Raw genomic sequence first — 19,131 nt, forward strand, 5'->3', positions numbered from 1 at the left:
TCATGTCCTGAGCCAAAGGCAGATGCTCAACCACTGAGCCACCCAAGGTGCCCCTTATGCATAATTTTAAACTGATTATATGTAGAAATGAAAATATTTTGGAAATAACAGATGACATAAAATATTAAAACTCATTTTACCTATTTCTAGAAAATATAAAATTGTATATATATGTTTTGTATTTTATTTGTTAGAGAACACGGCTTTAAAATTTGTATTTCAGGGGCACATGGGTGGCTCAGTCAGTTAAGCATCTGCTTTTGGCTCAGGTCATGATCTCAGCATCCTGGGATCAAGCCCATGTTGGACTCTTTCCTCAGTGGGAGGTCTGTTTCTCCCTCTCCCTTTGCCCCTCCTCCTCTCATTCTCTCTCTCTCTCTCTCTCTCTCTCTCTCTCTCTCTCTAACAAATAAATAAAATAAAAACTGTTTTTCAGAGGAATGGGAGCTTAGTGGAGAATGGGGTATCTGGGTCCCCTGGAAGAAATGGACCCTGAATAGGCCTTGCTGAACTTGCAGAGGCAGAGAGAATAAAAGGCATATCAAATCTGGGAAATGAGTTGATGGGATTAAAGTGGGGAGAGAAGGTAAGAAAGGGAACAGAGGAAGGAGAAGATACAGTTTGGGAGAATTACAAAGAACCACCTGATGAGGATGGAGGAGGAGGAAGACAGAGGGAGTACAAAGAGATTGAGTCTTTAAAGCCAGGTAGAGGTTTGGAGTACCTCAGAAGTAAGACAACTCTTGAAAGGGTTTGAGTAAGGGAAATTTTGGATAAAAGCTGAAATTAAGGAAGGAAACTCTAGAAGTATTTTAAACCTCTCACCATTTTAGAATGTTCTTACATCATCATTAAATTCAGATTCCCAAATAATATCACAAACTAACACTACAATAGCCACCCAATTCAACGTGAAATAACAGCACATTCTCACATATTCAAATAACCTTACCCGATAATCAAAGTTTGTTTTTTGTTTTTGTGTTTATGTGTATGTGTGTGTGATTTTCAAGTGCTATCACACAGAGGTGCTGTGATTTCTAACAGGAAGGGGAAGAAGACAATGGAAGGTAAAGTAAGGTAGGAGGCTTAGAAACACAGATGATGCCATCTGAATTAACAGTCCCTGTTCATTATCTACAAAAGCTCTCTTTTCTTGAAAGCCCTTAGAAATGACGAAGTGTTCATCAATAAACATCAATTCCTTTTAAATCATGTTTGCCAGTCTGTCTTCCTCTATCTCACTCTTTATATTGGCCCAGAATGTGACTGTCACAAATATCGGGGTGAACAAGATTGTGAAATGTGGTCATAAAATAAGCAATTATTTTTAAACTCATCTTTGTCACATCGTGATGCTCTACAAAGCACCTTTCCCTGGGCTACGATTCATTTTAATTGATCCCATCAGAACCATATCTATATCCTGAGTGACTTCACAATACCCTCTATTTCCAGAGAAGCCCATCAGGTTATGGGTTTGTTAGTAATAAAAATTACCAAGGAGCAGTCTGCAGATGATAAAAGCAATACAAATTCTAAGGAGAAATAATAAGAGAAATAATGAGCATCCTACTCACTCCTTGCAAGTGAACAATTCTGAGCTCCCTGAAGCAACACTTAACCTACTGTATTAAACAGCAATGGATAAATATTAGAAATGTTGATGTCAGGCTTTTAGAGTCCACTGGCATCAAAACATCATTTAAAAGTTAAGTTCTACTAAGTATTTTTCATCAAATTTCCTTCCATAGTATTCTCTTCCTAGTAGGACAGAGCCTTAAACCCCTGAAGAATAATTTTGCTCCTGTTTTAATGATTTTTTTACTGGTTTACTCCAGAGTGCGAGCTGGAAAAAAAAGAGAAGTGTCATAAAGTCTTTTATGTACCATGATTTTCCACGATGTCACTATTGGTAGCACTTCCCATTGCCAAAACTATTTGCAGAGCTGAGTAAGTGAGCATCCAGCAAGCTGCTGTAGGGACTTCAGCACCAACCAGATCACAGACCTCACACATTTCACCTTCACCCAGCCTCCTTGGGGTTGTACCCGCTAAACCTTTATGGTATACAGAGCAAGGAAAGTGATAGAAAAGCCCCAATTACATTGACAGCTCTTTTTCTCTCTCACAAGAATTAGCTGGACTGGAAGGTAAGTTATTCTGCAGGAGTGAGAAAGAAGTGATAGAAGAGCCTGAGAGGGCCTTCACATTAAGGAGACTATTTTAGGGTGGAAAGCTGACTTAATGCATAATTTACTTGAAGTGACTCTGAGGGGGTCTTTTCAGGAAGAAGTCCATCCTGAACTGGAGGAACCTTGCAAGATGCAGATTCTAGTAAGCTAAAAGGGCTGGATACAAAGGGGGCAGGAGTTAATGTTAAATAAGCAGTACCAGCCTGCTGCCCTCCTATGCTCCAGGCTGAGAGCCAGCATTACTCAAACACAGCACTGCTATCACAATCCTTGTCGATAAAGGGATTCAGACACCAAAAACTGATAAATGGGCATTTGCACTTAAGGTGAACTCCATTTGCCATACTTGCTTGACTTTAGGCTTAAAAGTGAAAGGAACCACCATTTTCCTTGGCAACTTGATTTATCCAATGTCACTTGGGAGAAAGGAAAGAAAACAGGCAGGTAAAACTTCAGAGGAGGGCAAAGATAAACAACTTGACATACTAATACTAAGGATATAATCATAAAAATAATTGTCAGCTTCTGAGTCCCTATACTTTGAATTTGCCCGACATTTTAAGTGTCATTTCTAATCTCTATGATAACCCTTTGCAGTGGGCATTATTATCATTCTCCTCCCATTCCTTCTTTCCACGGAGGAAACTGGAATGCAAAGAAGTGACTTCCCCCACACCAGAGAACTCGTAAGTAGCAGAGCAGAGAACTCTGATCTTCTGGTTCCCAGTCCCAATTTTACTCTTCTAAGCCATTCTCCAAAGTGGAATTTGGTTTAAAGGTATGCACCTATTTGGGGCACCTGGTGGTTCAGTGGGTTGGGCATCCAACTCTTGATACCTACTTGCGTTATGGTCTTGGGGTTGTGGGATGAAGTCCTGCATTGGGCCACATACACACCGGGCATTGGGCCTGCTGGGGATTCCCTCTCTCCCTCCCTCTCCCTCTGTCCCTACCCCACTCCCACCTCACATGCTCACTCTTTCTCTTTTAAAAATAAAAAAATTAAAAATAAATAAAAAATAAAGGTATGTACCTATTCAACATTTATCTTTTATTTACGGGAAGTGACAGTGGTTTTCTAATTACAGAAGGATATAAACTCTTCCTTTAAAATAAATTACATTTCAAAAACTAACATTAAAAAAAACAAAAACTAACATTGATTTAAAGAAATCTATAAGAAAGTAATCACATATTTACAAGAACATGGCAAACGGCACTGTGGTTAAATACATCCATTTACTAGTAAGTCAAAGTGAAACAGCTTGAAATAGTGACTTTTACTCATCACTCCTTAAAGCTCACACAAAAGCAGCAGTACTCAAACACGGCCATACAGGGCAAAGAAAGAGTTTACTGGCCTTTTGGGCTTCCTCTTCTATATGCTTGGGAAACCCCCTCTATGTTAATGAAGTGCTCACAGGCTTGCAAAGGAGTTTTCCATTCTCAGTAAACTGAGCTTGCAGTCAGGAAATATAGAGGTGTCTGTTTTGCACTTTATTCCTGTGCGATCAGGATCCGTGCTTGTAATAGTGACAATTAGCTAACATATACAATCAAGCAATGCAAATAAACTAAGGGAAAGCAAGGGGAGAAACCTAGGAGCTGGTTTCCTTTTCCAGATATCTTATATAAACAGTACTCAAAGACTGACCCAAAAGGTGGTTTTTGAAGGTGGACTGGGACAAATGCTTTGAGGACAAGTTAGAGTTTCTGTAGCACTCCTGAAATGACACACTACACAGATGTCTCCATTATCTCTAAAGGGTAACCCATTCCTACTGCCAATAACAGCTGATGGATAGCAATATAAGTTTCCAGAGTGATTTCCTGATTTTTTCCCACTTTTTTATTTTTAGAGAAAATTCTAACATCAAACCACCCCTAGCCAATATCATCTACTGACATCATTAGTAAATGGCATTAATATGGTTCCTTAATTAGAATTAAGGACTAACTTTTCCTCCCACATGTCAAAATTTCTGGAGTTAGATCATACCTTGTATCTAACTATACATTCAGTGTGGTCTTTCTTTTTCCTTCTTCATTGCATTTTCCACCTGATTTTGGAATTGGGTAAATATAATACTCACATGTTTTAGTAGGAATTAGGATCAGTCATAATTTTAGAAGTATGTCACCATATATAAGCCTCTCTTCATATTATTGGCTTTGAAGTCATTTATTTTTTAAACCATTAAACACTGAAATATGTTGCTGGGGAAAATGCATTCGAGCAAGAGACCAAATGGTAGAAAGAAAAAAAAAAGATAAATCATAAAAAGAATGCTACTGTGTTTCGAAGGTTAGAGTCACCTTACTATCAAGAGAGAAAGCCTAGAGCAAGAAAAACCAGATAATTCATAAATTGAAAATTCCAGTTCTCATTTCTCTTTATTTTTAATAATTCCATTTGTGTGTATGTGTTAGATCATAAGGTCATGATGTTACTCTTCATGCTGGATTCTCATATAAACCACTAATAAGTTTTATGATAATGATTTATGGGGTTAGCTATTCATCTTCCTGACAAAGAGTTACCTACAAAGAAACAATTATTTTGCCTCTGAGATGGGATGTCATGAAAGGAATGGTTCCCAGATGCTTTGATTTTTTAAAAAAAAGCTTAAAGAACAATTGCAACCTAAAATTCCAATGCAGGCAAAACTCATCTTGTTAACAAACAGTGGCTGCTTTTGGTGAGAAAGAAGGGGGTAAAAAAAAGAAAAGAAAAGAAGGGGGTAGTGATGGAGAAGGGGCCTGAAGGTCCCTTCTGGAGCAGGGAGACTGACAATGTACTTTTCCCTGCCCTGTATGGTGATTACACAGGTGTGTTTACTTTGTGATCATTCACTGAGCTGTACACCTATGAACTGTGCATTCTTCAGGATACGTGCAATGTTCCTCAAATAAAAAAGTTTACAAAATAAATGCAACGGATACAGGATTTCCTGTAATACATTATTTGTTGACCAAAAAAAAAAAAAAGAAGGTGGGGTCTATTCTGCCCTCAGGTAAACTGCACTAAGGGCTTTAATATTACATTGACCACATGGTAAATGTTGACCATTAGAACATCAATCTTATGTTCTCCCAAGTCATCTGTTCTCTAGCATATTCAGAATAGAATATACCTGTATATACATAACACTTTCTGATCAATCTCAAAGAATAACACTAAACATGGAAATCAGAAATACTGATCTTGTGTTGATATAAAGATATTCCTATTGAAGTGAAATAGTTTCTGCAAAATTGTAGACTTGCTGTCCTAACACACATAACTGGTTCAGGAAATATCCACAAGTGAAAATGACCTCTTTCAGTAAGCAGGTTCCAACAGGATAGTTTTAGGCTATGGATGTTGTATTCCTCTATCTTGGGTTATCCAGGTTACTGAGGATGAGAGACTCAGTAAGAACTACTCTCTTCTGCCCCCAGCACCAAATGGGAAGGATTCCATAAATGGGGACAGTCCTGGACAAAGGTGATGAGAAAAGGATGAAGCAAACGACGACCTATGTCTCTGGAAACCAGTCAAAAATGGGAGGGCTAAAAACATTTGTCTGAAATTCTAACAACCAACACTATGTGTGGGACATTAAATTGACTCGCATGCCAACATTGCTTGCTCTGTCACTAACTCTAGGCGGTGCCTGTTAAAGAGCAAACAAAGGCATGGAGGCCCCAGTGTCTTTTCCCACTCCCAGGGTAGATTCAGGTCAGAGGGTAGGACTGGTGTTCCTCATGAAGAATTTGCACTCCTGTTAAATAATGTCTCCAGCAAATGGTAATCCATGTCCACATCTCTAGAAGCTATGAATCACTGTATTTGAAAAAAAGGATCTTTGTGGATGTAATTAAGGATTTCAATATAAGGTTATTCCATATTATGCAAGTGGACCCTAAATTCAATGACAAATGTCCTAAAAACAGAAAAGATAAGGCAATGTGATATTGGAGGGGCAGAGGTTGGAGTGATGTGGCCAGGAGCCAAGGAAGCCAAGGAATGACAACAACCACGCAAAGCTCAAAGAGGCAAGAAAGGATTCTCCCAATCCCACTCATCTCCCTTACCTTCCCTTACCCATGTTCACAACATAGAATTTTTTCAAAAAGATACATAATCAACAGGGAAATGCAAATGCAAACAATAAGATATCACTTCATATCCAACAGGATAGCTACTATTCAAAAAAACAAAACAAAACAAAACACCAAACAGAAAATAAAAAACAAAAAAGAAAATAACAAGCATTTGGCAAAAACACAGAGAAACTGTAACCCTTGTACATTATTGGTGGGAGCGTACATGAAGCACTCATGGTAGAAAGCAGTTGTGCAGTTCTTCAAAAAAAAATTGAAAATAGAATTACCATATGATTCAGCAATTCTTCTGGTATATATGCAGGAGAATTGAAAGCAGAGTCTCAAAGAGATACTAGTACAGTCATGCTAATAGCAGCATTATTCACAACTCAAAGGTAGAGCAACACAAGTGTACATCCATGGATGAATGGATAAATAAAATGTGGTTTAGATATACAATGAGTACTATTCAGTCTCCTAAAGGAAAGAGATTCTACATTCTACAACATAATGAACCTTGAAGGTATCAGGCTAAGTGAAATAAGCCAGTCATAAAAAGGCAAATACTGTTAGTATTCATTTACTGTAAGCAAATGAAATTATTAGAAACAGCAAGCAGAATGGTGGTTGCCAGGGCTGGAAACAGCAAGAAATGGGGAAGTTGTGGTTTAATGGGTACAGAGTTGCCGTTTTGCAAGGTGAAAAGATTCTAGAGATTGGCTGCACAACAATGTCAATATACTTAATGATACTGTACTATACACATACAATGGTAAATGTTGTTATGGATATTTTACCACAATTAAAAATAAAAAATAAGAAAGATATAAAATATTTCAAATACAGAGAATAATACAACCACCTACCCAGACTTAAAGTTCTTCTCCTGCTCTCTGTATCTAAACCCTTTGCCTCCCAAAGTTGATGTGCACCTGGGCCATGCATTATTTTTCTACTTGCACTTTCTTTTTTTCTTAAGATTTTATTTATTTATTCATGAGAGACAGAGACATAGGCAGAGTGAGAAACAGGCTCCCTGCGGGGAAGCCAGATGTGGGACTCGATCTCAGAACCCTGGGATCACACCCTGAGGCAAGGCAGATACTCAACCACTGAGCCACCCAGGCATCCCTTTTCACTTTCTTTCTATCTACCCCAAACAATATGTAGTATTAACCTCATATATCTCAAAAACACAATGTTGCGTGGAAAATAGCAAGTTGCAAAACACTGTGAATGTAAATTTTAAAGGCACACAAACATAAAAGGAAACTTTGAGAAGTGGTTGTATTCACATCTATAGACTAGACTCCGCTAAAGTGAACTGTTCTCAGATTTAACTTCCTAAAATATTTGAAATAATCTGCCTGCTTCTTGGTAAGCAGTGTCTACATCATACTCGTGGTCCTATTTTTGTTCCCTTGGTTACTTGGTCAGATTGTTCACTGGATGAGCCTCCCATTCTGCCTGGCTAAGACCTCAGTCTTCACAGTGGTAGCTTCACTTCCTGGCCTGGGCAACACAGTCATGGACAGCTTGGCCCCGGGATCCTAGCCCCGGGATTCTTCTGCCTGTGTGTTCACTGCCACAGTGCCCCAATACCTGGCGTACCCCAGCCTCACGGACAGGCCCCAGAGACTTCAGGGATTAACAGATAATTTTGAAAATATGCATTTTTATTTTAGCTTTGTTAGAACATAGCTTTATGCATTATGAAAATATATGAACAGTTCAACCATCAAAGAAAGAATCTAGCAAAATACTAAAACTGAGACATAAAGCTGAGTATTTGGGCCCTTTTTATGTCAAGAAACCAGCAAGTTATCCAGTCATAAAGATTATTTTACTTTTTATGTTCATTCTTTAGTCAGTCAATGTGTTCATTCTTTAGTCAATCCAAGTGCGACTTGGATTACCCACTATTCCTGTTGATGGCAAAATTATTTCACTTTTGTATAGACTTGATCTCAGTTTTTAATGAAGGCCTCATAGTCGGGACACCTGGGTGGCTCAGCGGTTGAGTGCCTGCCTTTGGCCCAGGGAGTGATTCTGGAGTCCTGAGATTGAGTCCCACACTGGGCTTCCTATGTGGAGCCTGATTCTCTCTCTGCCTCTCTCTGTCTCTCATGAATAGATGAATAAAATCTTAAAAAAAAAAAAAAAAGGCTTCATAGTCAAGTAATCTTACCTAAAAATCAGCAAAAAGCAAAAAAAGATATGTGACAAACTTAAATGCTTTTGCTCTTTACTTTCCTGCATTAGGAAAGTAATACTGGGGCAGCCCAGGTGGCTCAGTGGTTTAGTGTCTCCTTCAGTCCAGGGTATGATCCTGGAGACCCAGGATTGGGTCCCATGTCAGGCTCCCTGCATGGAGCCTGCTTCTCCTTCTGCCTTGCCTCTCTCTCTCTCTCTCTCTCTCTCTCTCTGTCTCTCATGACTAAATAAATAAAATCTTTAAAAAAAGGAAAGTAATTCTGACAAGAGACTATAGTGCACTCCATATATAGGCCTTTTTTGGCTTTGCAATTGAACTACATGAATGTTGTATCAGCACTGGTAAGCAAACTCAAAGCTGATTGTGGCTTTGCATGTGTCTAACAAATACATCATTTTCTTCTCAGGTGTCCTTATTTCCCTTACATATATATCTCAGACAATGGAGTCCATTGTCTTTTGAAAATAAGAAGAACTTTGACTTTATAACCTTATATCTGGATCAAAATTCTACTCCAACACTCTTTGGTAATGGGCCTTGGGAAAATTGCTTCACTTCTCTGAAGTTCAATTTCTGGAGGGTTTAATGAGGTTAATAAAAACCCACTTGACTGGGACTGACCAGATCAGAGGTAACATATGTGAAGCACTTAGGACAGTGCTAGGCATATGATAGTTATGACCAAGGTTTAACAGAACTCATTTTAAAACATTTCATCAAGATCAAGTAAAGGTTAAAGTCAAAGATTATGTTAATTTGGTTTTTGTTGTTTTTATGTTCATTGGTTTGTTCCTGTTGTTGATTTGATCAATTGTTTCTCTGGATTAACCAACTCAATCTACTGGTTTGGCTATTAACGTGGTCACAGCCATTTAAAATCAATCCATATTTATGGTATAGGGTTGGAAAAATTTTCCTTCTTCCCTCTAGGTTCTAATAATTAAATTCACATAAGACAGATTAACAGGAAAAAAACAAATTTAATTTTGTATGTACAGGAGGAGCCACTAAGATATGAGACTCAAGGGCAAATTGGGCAGTTGAGGCTTATATGCCATCCTGATCTCAGAAATCAGATTGAGGTCTGGGACTTCAAAAGGGAGAAGGGTAATTCACAGAACAATAAGAAGAGCAGTTGTCTGGTAATTAGATGTTTACTCTGCCTAACATAACAGAAAGGTTATTCAAATAAAAATCTACCTTTGGTGATAGCTCTCTTTCTGGGTCAGATCCCCTATCTAAATTCTTTAGATAGCTGAGGGGGAGGTCAAACATTTTCTTAAGTCTGCTGAGTCTTGACTGACTTCAGCTCAAGATAATCCATATGTCAAAGTGGCATATTTGGGGGTAGCAAAACCAGCTCCCCTTCAATGAATAATACTAGGTGACTTTCTAGGTAAAAAAAAAAAGGATGGAATTGGATCCCCAATTCATACTATACACCAGGATTAACCCCACATGGATGAAATATTTAAAACAAAACATGAAAAAACTATAAAAAATATGGAGTTTTTTTGTAACCTTAGAGGAGGGAAGGCCTTTCCAACAATGACTCATAATTTAGGTGTTGTAAAAAAAAATATCAACTAATACAGCTACATAAAAAGAATACTAAAAAAAAAAAAAAAAAAAAAAAAAAACCCTATGTGGTGGGGCACCTGGGTGGCTCAGATTGAGTGCCTTTGGCTCAGGTCATCATCTTCAGGTTCAGAGATCAAGTCCCACATGGGGCTCCCAGGTCATTGGGGAGTCTGCTTCTCCTTCTCTCTCTCTGCCTCTCCCCCTGCTTGTGCTCCCCCCCCAAAATGAATAAATTAAATCTTTAAAAAAAAAAAACCTTTGTGACAGAAACAAAAAACAAATAAAATACTAGGAAATTAACTGCAACTCATTCTATAGATAAATAGCTAATCTCTACAGTATGCAGTGATTTGCTGGGGAAAAAAAAAAAAAAACACAGACCAAAAAAAAAAAAAAAAAAACTGGGCAAAATATAAAATGGTGGTGGGGGTGATTCCTGAGTGGCTCGGAGATTCAGCACCTGCCTTTGGCCCGGGTCGTGATCCTGGGGTCCTGGGATTGAGTCCCATGTCTGGCTCAGGCTCCCAGCGTGGAGCCTCCTTCTCCCTCTGCCTGTGTCTCTGCCTCTCTTTCTCTGTCTATCATGAATAAATAAATAAAATATTTAAATATATATATATATATATATATATATATATATATATCATGGGGGGAAAAGAAATACAAATGATCCTGAAACATATGAAAAGATTTTAATTGTGATCACAATAAAAGCAACACAACAATACACCACACTAAATTACAATATTTCACCTATCACATCCTCAAACATCCAAGTTTGATTAAACATCTGGTTGGAAAATTTGTGGGAAATATAGACTCTTCATTCACTACCAGGGGAGTGAAATAAAACAGTATCTACAGGGGGAAATTTGAAAATATATTTAAAAATTCTAATTGGATTTATCCTAGCAATCCTACTTCTGGGGATTTATCTTAAGGATATACCTGAGTACTGACAAAATCACATATGCTACTCATTACATAATTGTTTCTAATAGCATCAACCTGGAAGCAATTCACATGTCCGTCTAAAGGTGACTTGTTATATAACTATAGTTCAGCCAAAGAATGGAATATTCTGCAACTCTTAGGAGAACAAGTAAGACCTCTACACATTGACATGGAAGGAAAACAGATGGATGAGTGAAAAAAGTACAAAACTGGCTACAGAATATAAAAATTTTACCTAAGAAAGGAAGGGGATATGGACACATATTTACATTTTCTTGCATTTTCCTAAAGAGATACCAGATAGACACAAAAAATAAACAGAAGAAAGTGGTTTCCTACAAAGGGCAGGAATAATATAGTGGATGAGGACTAGGGTGGATCTAGACTTGCCAGTGTTTTAATTGTAATATCACTTGGATTTTTTAACAAGTGAATGTGTTACCTATTCATAAAATTAACTTTGATTTATTTATTGATTACCTGCTATGTAGAAAGCCTGGCATTAAGCACTATAGTAACACTTTCAAGCCAGCTATAATGAATATTTATAAGCATCTATATGCTACACATGATGTGTTCCACTCACTGGTGGGAGGTGAGGGAAGAAGAGAACTCATGGTTTGTAAGCTACACTGGAGTAAAGGTCCCACCTCTGACTTTGTACCGCTTTGCCTCAGGGCCTACCATGAAAATGAGCTTAGGTGAGACAAAACACATACGGTGGCTCAGTGGTTTGGCGCCGCCTTCAGTTCAGGGCGTGATCCTGGAGACCCTGGATCAAGTCCCATGTCAGGCTCCCTGCATGGAGCCTGCTTCTCCCTCTGCCTGTGTCTCTGCCTCTCTCTCTCTCTGTCTCTCATAAATAAATAAATAAAATCTTAAAAAAAAAAAAAGATAACTATCAATACTGCAAAACAATGCTAAATAAATACCAAAGGAAAAACATTCTAGATTGGACCAGGGAAAAGTTCTATTGACCAAATTGGTCCAGAAAGCTTCAAAGGAAGTAAAACTTGAAATGGGTCTCTGGGATCATGTAAATTAAATATTTTTCGCAAAAGTTCTTCTGTAGGAAAAGCTTTTTTTCAGAACCATTCTGAATATACTGATTTTTCTGAAGTGGGGGTGGGAAGGATGAAGTGGTAAGAAGGACATGCCCCATCATTTCCACTCAATCATCAAAAAGGGAAGAACACTGCAAAATTACTTCTTCCTGGTCATTCTAGTCCTTCCTCAAAATCAGTACACAGAAATAAGAGTTGGATTGAAACTTAAAATTTAAAAAGTCTCAGTTCTTCATTTCATCCCTTTCTGAATTAAAATTTTGCCTCAGTATATATACACAATGGAATATTACTCAGCCATCAGGAAGGATGAATATTACTCAGCCATCAGGAAGGATGAATGCCTACCATTTACGCTGACATGGATGGAACTGGAGGGTATTATGCTGAGTGAAATAAGTCAATCAGAGAAAGACAATTATCATATGGTTTATTCATATGTGGAATATAAGAAATAGTGAAAGGGACCATAAAGGAAGGGGGGAAACTGAGTGGAGAAAAATTAGAAAGGAAGACAAACCATGAGAGACTCCTAACTCTAGGAAACAAAGAGTTGCAGAAGGGGACGTGGGTGGGGGGATGGGGTGACTGGGTGACAGACATTAAGGAGGGCACCTGATGAGATGAGCACTGGGTATTATACTATATGTTGGCAAACTGAATTTAAATAAAAATTTTAAAATAATAATAAAATAAAATAAAATTTTACATCATCTCAGGAAGCTTTTCTCTTACACATTTTCACTGCACAGGTTGGCCAGAATCAAGAGAGGAATTATAAGTTTCTGTTCCTGTCCTACACTACAAAGGGGTTTCACTTTGTAAATGTTCTTCCAGTTGCAGCAATTAAAAGAGGGAACACAACCTTGAAGGAGTCATTTGTCAAGACTCTCAGGATCGTACTGTCCATCTATTACCTGAATGGCTCCTTTGGCACAGCTTAGCGCAGCCCTGAATGCTTGCTTCCCAGAAGGGGATTGTCATCTTGATACAACTCTTTCAGAAGTTCTTATGTTGAGGTGGAAAATCTATTTTCAACCCACTGGGTTTACTGCTAGCCTCAGAACTCTACAGACAAGGCAAACTCATCTCATAGAAATTAAACTAGTCACTCCAGAAGAATCACCCTCCTTGCATTAGTTTGGAGTCAGGGTATGGGGGTGGGATAAGGAAGGGGAGTAAATAATATTTTGTTGTTATTTGGTGCTTTTTTTTTTTAAGATTTTATTTATTTATTTGAGAGAGAGTGAGAGCCAGAAAGATCACAGAGAGAGAAGGAGAAGAAGAAGCAGACTCACCCGTGAGAGGATGGCTAGATCTGGAGCTCAAATTCCAGGATCCTGAGATCATCATGACCTGAGCTGAAGACACAGGCTTAACTAACTGAGCTACCAAGGTGCCCACTGCTATTTGGTTCTAAACAAGCCCTTATTGGGTTTGCACTGAAATTAATTAGGTAACAATGTTTTGATTAGTTGCAAAATGGAAATATTACAACATATTATGTTGAATATACTAGTCATCTAGTTGATCAAATTCATTTGAAAAATAACATTTTCAGAAGTGCATCTTAAATGCAAAATAAGTAGAATAATTGTCTTCGAAGCACTTACTCTGAAGAATTTCAGAATGTAGCTCCTGTTTTTGTAGGTCCAAGGTGCTCAAAGAAACAATTCAGAAGTGATATTCAAGAGACAAGCCTACTTCTCTCCCACCAGAATTATGGCCACAAAGAAATGAGGTCTTTGAACACATTCCTGGAGAATAAGACTCATTTTGAATAAAGTGCTATCACCTAAGTTAGTAACACCCCAAGCAAGTTTTATGGCTCTCTAAGGAAAGAATTAGCCTACTCATTTGGGAATTTAGTGGTGTTTGGAATGCAGTAAGTGACAATGAGGTTGGAAATGGATTGGCTTTGGGGCTTGTTCTGCTATATAAATAATAATGAACCCTTTCCAACAAGAAGTAATGTGAAATGAAAAAAATCTGTCCCTAGAGTATAAAATTACCTCATAAACCAATTTGCATTTCTCCACTCTAAGCATATTTTCTGGGAGTTCTACTTAGAGACAGAAAGCTGCTGAATGATAATTAATTTTAACAAGCACTTGACAGACTGAGCTGGACAGTACACAAGCTGCCCTAGAGCAAGTATGAATTTGAACTATACTTTTTACGTTTCCCCCCCACACACACACAATTCTTTTATTTAGGCATGAAAATGATCGGGACTTCAACTTTGTTCTTTTTTTTTTTCTTCATTTGGATTTTTCTTTCTTTTAATTCAACTTCAATACAGAGGCAGTTTGTAAACACCGTTAAGAAATGTGGGAGATAATTGGATCTTGGTGTAGCAACACCAGAAGGGTATTAGGTATTTGCTATTCATCAAAGGGACCGTTTGTTTTTCTTTTCTTCTTACCCCTGTGTTTGGAAAAGAAATGTGCACATCTCCTGACTAGTAATGTATAGTTCATTAGTGGAAAAAGTGCTTGAGAATTAGATCTTTATGTCATTTCCCATGCAGTATTTTCATTCTTTCTTAAAGCACTATTTGGTTAAAGCAAGTGATAGTCTTGAGATGTGATCAGCCATTTTCCAGCACTATTTCTCTTTTATATCCCTACCCATGGAATACGGGCAAGCAAATAATGAGTTATTTCTGAAGAGGAAAATAAATTTTGAGAGAGCTAGTATTACTATTTGATAGTAATAACTTATCTCTCATCTATCCATCTAGTTTATTGTTCCATACTGAATTATCTATGCATGTCTATAGGTTTATAACTTATATGAAAAAGTGCAAAATCTTAATTATGGAAAGAAGACATTCTGCAATTTCTCAGGCAAGCTACTAAAAAGATGAATACCTCTCTACATATTTTCAGATGGAAAACAATGACAGATAATCCATCCCTCTTATATTTTTGAAAACAGACTTACTATTTGTGATTCAGTTGCTTCTTCTCACAAAGAGAACTAATGAACCTTCATGATTAATAACTCATCAAGTTCCACTACTTCTATAAAGGCAATACTTTTTTATTTTTCATAATCAAATTTAAACTCATAGTTAATGCAATGGGTAAAATTACAGATTAAAAATAATGTGTCTGGGTTTCTTGTCCTCTTCCTTTGAAAGTATATGAAATGCTTACTATATCTAAAAATTTTGACGCTTACGTGGCCTGTTACTTTTTGTCACCTACAAACACAGTAACATTCAAACTAAGCTTTTCCTTATCAGGATCACTCTTGACGATGCGCCACACCTGGAGCTTAGCAAAATTCTGCAAAGTCAAATCTCTGTATGGACTAAAAGAATTTTCTTAATTTATTCTTGATTCTGATGAGAACTTTCTTAAATAGCACTCAAAGTTTACTGCAAATCTCACATATGGTACTATGCCTAGAGGTAAGGGGCACACAGGTGAGTAAGACAAAGCTCTTAGGAAACTTTTAATCTAGTGAGGACGTATATTATATTTATTTTATGTTGATAAAGAGGAAAGAATTCTCATCTGGTTGCTAGCATACAAAGGTGTTATAGATCTGCCCCAAACTAAAGGTATGACCTTGAGAAAGCTTCCTGATCTTGCTTTCTCAAGCTCTCCTTCATCTGTAAACTAAGGATTAGGATTAGCTTCATTCAGCAAACACCAACTGAGCATCTACCATGTGATAACAGTGGTTGACTCTAATGAGCAATTACCATGAAGCAGGTACCAGGGTAAATATTTTATGTGAATTATCATTTAATCCTCAAAGCAATCCCATTTTCAAGAGGAGGAGATTGAAGCTCAAAGATGTTAACCTGCCTAAGGATACCAAGTAGCTAAGCCAGGATTCAAACCTAAGGTTAGCCAGACTCCAAAGCTGATGCCCTTAACAGTGCATCGTATTATTGCCACCATCTCTAGTAGTTTATTTCTTTATTGTTAAATTATTTTAAGATTTATTTATTTATTCATTCATTCATTCATGAGAGACAGAAAGATTGAGGCAGAGACATAGGCAGAGTGAGAAGCAGGTTCCCTGCAGGAAGCCCGATGTGGGACTCGATCCCTGGACCCCGGGATCATGCCACAAGCTGAAGGCAGACATTCAACCACTGAGCCACCCAAGTGTCCCGTTAAGTTTTTATCTTAAATCCAGTGTAGTTACCACATAGTGTTTCAGGTGTACAATACAGTAATTCAACAATTCTATACATTACTCAGTGTTCATCATGATAAGTGTGCAGATTCTAATTTCAATATTATTTGATGAATATTACCCTAAAATTGTAAAATGTAAATACAAAGAATTTGACTTTTATATTAATAGCAGAGGGGTGGAGGTGAAGGGTACGCAAAGAATGTCAACTGATTCCAACCATGGAAATCCATGGACACTTCCTGGAGGAGACAGCATGTGGCTGCAGTTAATGAGATTTCCTCACACAGAATTGGAGGGGTAAGGGTATTCCAGGCCGAGAGAACTAGGTGAGTGGTAACAAATCAGTAAACACTCATGGACTGCAAGAAATTAGTGGAAAGGGCATTAAGAATGGGGCCTTGAGGGCAGCCCAGGTGGCTCAGCAGTTTGGCGCCACCTGCGGCCCAGGGCCTGATCCTGGAAATCCAGGATCCATCCCACGGTGGGCTCCCTGCATGGAGCCTGCTTCGCCCTCTGCCTGTGTCTCTGCCTCTCTCTCTCTCTGTCTCTCATTAGTGGATGAATAAAAATCTAAAAAAAAGAATGCGGCCTTGAAAATGCAGCTAGAGCCAGATTGTGGCAAACGTTTAGTCAGGCTAAGGACCCTAGAAACATGGGAAATAGGCAGGTACTAAAAGTTGTACATGAGAATGAAATGATTAGTACTTTTTTGTTTGGGGCTTCTTTCTTTGTATTGTTGTTTTTAATTATTTACGACCAATAAGAACAGTTAGCAAGGCTGCCAAACAAAAGATGAACATACAAAACTAGTGATACTACATACTAGCAACAAATTATTTAAAATGTCATTTTCAGAAGCATTTTTTTATTAGCAACAATTAAAATATAACTTGGGACAAATCTCAAAAAATATGTGAAGTATCTTTTCCACAAAAATTATAAAACCTAATTAAAGAATATATGAGAAGTTGTAAGTAGAGAGATATGCCATCCTTATAGCAGAAAGACCATAAATGTGATAGGGGCCAGTTCAGTGTGATAGGGGCCAGTTGGTCCTTATACTCACATGGAAAAGAAAGGGTCAATTTTGTTAAGGTAATTTTGAAGCAAACAGAGCACAGAGATGTCAAAACCCCACAGATGTCAGATTAAAGGGTACAAGTTTCCAGTTATAAAACAAGTCACAGAGACGAAAAGTACAGCATACGGAATATAGTCATTAACACTGTAATAACCATGTATGATGACTACACTTATCACGATCAGCAACAAATACTACACAGAATGTCTAATTACTATATTGTACTCCTAAAACTAATTTAACATTGTATGTCAACCATATTTCAATAAAAAAAAAAAAACCCAGATGTCAAACATTTTAAAACTGAGTGACCTGAGATTGCTCCAAGGATAGTTAAGTTTTTCTATTTCTTTTTTATGTTAAAGAAACAGTGTGGTGAAGAGGTAGGAAAGATGACACTGGTGACAAAAAAGACATAGGAAAGATGACACTGGTGACAAAAAAGACATGAGCTCCTCACCCACTTTAAATCACAGTGACCCTGAACCTTCAACACAGTGACTCTGACTCATAAAGTCAAAGCTATTTTCAAATGACAGGAGCCTGGCCTAAGGGTAACAGTTCTAAGTAGTTGAAATGAAGTTTCCATCAGCCAGCTGGCATGTACTAATCATCTGATATGTGCCCAAAACAAAGGAGTTAGAAGATAAAATTGTAAGCACACTGTCCTGGGTTTCAAACAGCCTGTGACAAAGTTGAGAGGCAGAAGTCACACATGAAATAAATAAAGAAACTACTTTTAAAAGCAACATACTAGTAAGTGTGGTAAAGTACAAGTATAAACAAGAAAATGCTGAGAGCTGCAAGTCAGGGTAACCAAAGGCAGTTGGGCTCTGGGCCACATTCCGAAATGGGCCTGGGCAGTGTATGGCTATAGAAGGAGTCAGAATGCTTGAAAGCTGCCACTCATTTGCCACTGGTCCACTGTCACTCAGGGATTATAGCAAAACTATCACTCCGCACTACCCACCGCATCTGAATTCCATCAGATTATGGCAACCTTATCAGGATGGCTAATGATCTCGTCTAAGGTTTAAGAAATTGGTAGGCTTGTCTTCCTACTTGTTCTCTTTCTTGCTGTGCATCTTATGATGCTGCAATTAACTAGGGATTTCTTCTCCCTCAGGGCTCTTTATTTGGGGCCTTAGATCATTTACAGCTGTGGTTTGTGAGGTACAGAGCACCAGCATGGAGGAAGAAACAGAGGTGAATACCTGGTGGAGGATGTGATTCCTCTCATTGAGAAGCTTATTGTTTATAGAATGGTGAGTCTTAGAAGGACCTGAAAATATACATGAGACCCTAATGTTCGCTCACAGGGGTGTTGCCCACCTTGCTCATCATTAGAACAGACGTGGACCTACCAGAGCTTTCCAAACCATTTATATCACACTGTTTCACAGCACTAACTTAATATATCCAGTAACCAAGGTTCCAACTGCAAGTACCTCAGTTGGTTGTTGGCTCATTCATATTTCAACCAAAAGCTAATATACCATAAAGTGCATATTGATAAGTCTGCAATGATTAAGGCAAACACATAAAATCTCACTACTTAAAAGAAATGAAACTCACCGTGGTGTCCATAGCAATATTCCTCATCCATGTCCAAACATCAGATAGTTCACATGCCAGTCACAGTTAAATCTAATTTGCTGTAACCCTGATAAATCGGAGGTAATCAACAAGTCCTCCACTCCAGCTCCGAAGTAACACAGAAGACATTTCTGAAATACATTAATAAAGAGAGGATGGGGAGAAGGCTTCCTGACAATAACTGACATTTGTTAT

General features: G+C 38.0%; 1 long non-coding RNA gene across 1 annotated transcript in view; it reads right to left on the minus strand.

Annotated features, from left to right (window-relative positions):
• The window catches only part of LOC121494266, a 103,910-nt gene that overhangs the window by 82,459 nt on the left and 2,320 nt on the right, over positions 1-19,131 (minus strand). The window contains exon 2 of the long non-coding RNA XR_005988775.1: positions 18,916-19,067. This is a non-coding gene — a long non-coding RNA (uncharacterized LOC121494266). The remainder of the gene's footprint in view (positions 1-18,915; positions 19,068-19,131) is intronic.

Source organism: Vulpes lagopus, chromosome 7 (assembly GCF_018345385.1).
Source record: "Vulpes lagopus strain Blue_001 chromosome 7, ASM1834538v1, whole genome shotgun sequence".
Taxonomy (NCBI): Eukaryota; Metazoa; Chordata; class Mammalia; order Carnivora; family Canidae; genus Vulpes; species Vulpes lagopus.